The sequence below is a fragment of the Aplysia californica genome, unplaced genomic scaffold (assembly GCF_000002075.1).
Source record: "Aplysia californica isolate F4 #8 unplaced genomic scaffold, AplCal3.0 scaffold00406, whole genome shotgun sequence".
NCBI lineage: Eukaryota > Metazoa > Mollusca > Gastropoda > Aplysiida > Aplysiidae > Aplysia > Aplysia californica.
In genome coordinates, this window is record NW_004797676.1 from 200,900 (window position 1) to 202,236 (window position 1,337).

The window sequence follows — 1,337 nt, forward strand, 5'->3', positions numbered from 1 at the left end:
GGGGGGGTGGCTCAGTTTTCTGGAATATCTGGAATATTTCTGGTTCGGTGTTTGGATGTTTGGGTGTTTTTTGTGGGTTTTTTAAGTGTTCTTTGTTGGTTTTTGTGTTTGTTTTTTAAAGGGCGAGGGGGTAGAAAGGAGGAAGATTGTTGGTCATTGGGTGGCTCGGCAGTGCTCTTTTCATAAATGTGTCCTTGACATTCTTTGAAAGGGTAAAGAGCTCAAACTTGGAACTAGTTAATCTGAAAGCGGATCAGGCTCCCGCTGGACTTCCTTGGCAGCACAGAATATACCACGAAACTGGCCTCTGGTTACATTTCCAGTGACTAGATATTCCGTCTAGATCCCTTCAAGATTATCAAATATTTTTAGTTTGGCTCAACATGATTTTCTTTCTTTTACCTGATTGATTTCTATAGAGACTATCTGTGCATTTGTGTGTGTGTGTGTGTGTGTGTGTGTGTGTGTGTGCGTGAGTGTGTTTGTGTGCGTGCGCGTTTTGAAACACCAAACCTGGACAGTAAAGATGTATCTTATCTTATCACACGTTATCTTACCTTACCTTAACTTCTTACCTTACCTTCTTACCTTATCTTATCTTATCTTATCTTATCTTATCTTATCTTATCTTATCTTATCTTATCTTATCTTATCTTATCTTATCTTATCTTATCTTTTTATCTTATCTTATCTTATCTTTTTATCTTATCTTATCTTATTTTATCTTATCTTACCTTCTTATCTTATCTTATCTTATCTTACCTTACCTTACCTTCTTATCTTATCTTATCTTATCTTATCTTATCTTATATGTACGACACTGTCCACGCCAGCTCACACACCCCAGTACCCGCCAGCTCACACACCCCAGTACCCGCCAGCTCACACACCCCAGTACCCGCCAGCTCACACACCCCAGTACCCGCCAGCTCACACACGCATACACACACACACTCATACAAACTTTTTCCCCTCAGCGTGGGGTCAATATCAATGTCCACAGCAGGCCATGAGAAGAGTTAGGGCGTTATGGCTAACTTACGGTGTTAAGACATAATGCCCCTGTGGAGAAAAACGTTAAGATATGGCTGCGTCCTGTCATCCGATGCACATTTTAACACTTGAAGAGGACGACAATGAATTTTAAATCACGTACAGAAAGACGTTGAACTTCATTTTTGTCCGAGAATACATGGGTGTAAATATTTTAACATTGCATGCTTTGTTGTTTTTTCCACATATATTTCCATATTTACATGTATTTATTCGTGTACGTAAGCGCCGTTGTGTCTGTGAGTGTGCCAGGGTGCGTGTGTGTGTGTGTGTGTGTGTGTGTG

At 40.3% G+C, this 1,337-nt stretch overlaps 1 protein-coding gene across 1 annotated transcript in view; it reads left to right on the forward strand.

Annotated features, from left to right (window-relative positions):
- Positions 1 to 1,337, forward strand: part of LOC101852784 (kinesin-like protein KIFC3) — a gene marked incomplete in the record, with an annotated part of 43,968 nt that overhangs the window by 31,782 nt on the left and 10,849 nt on the right.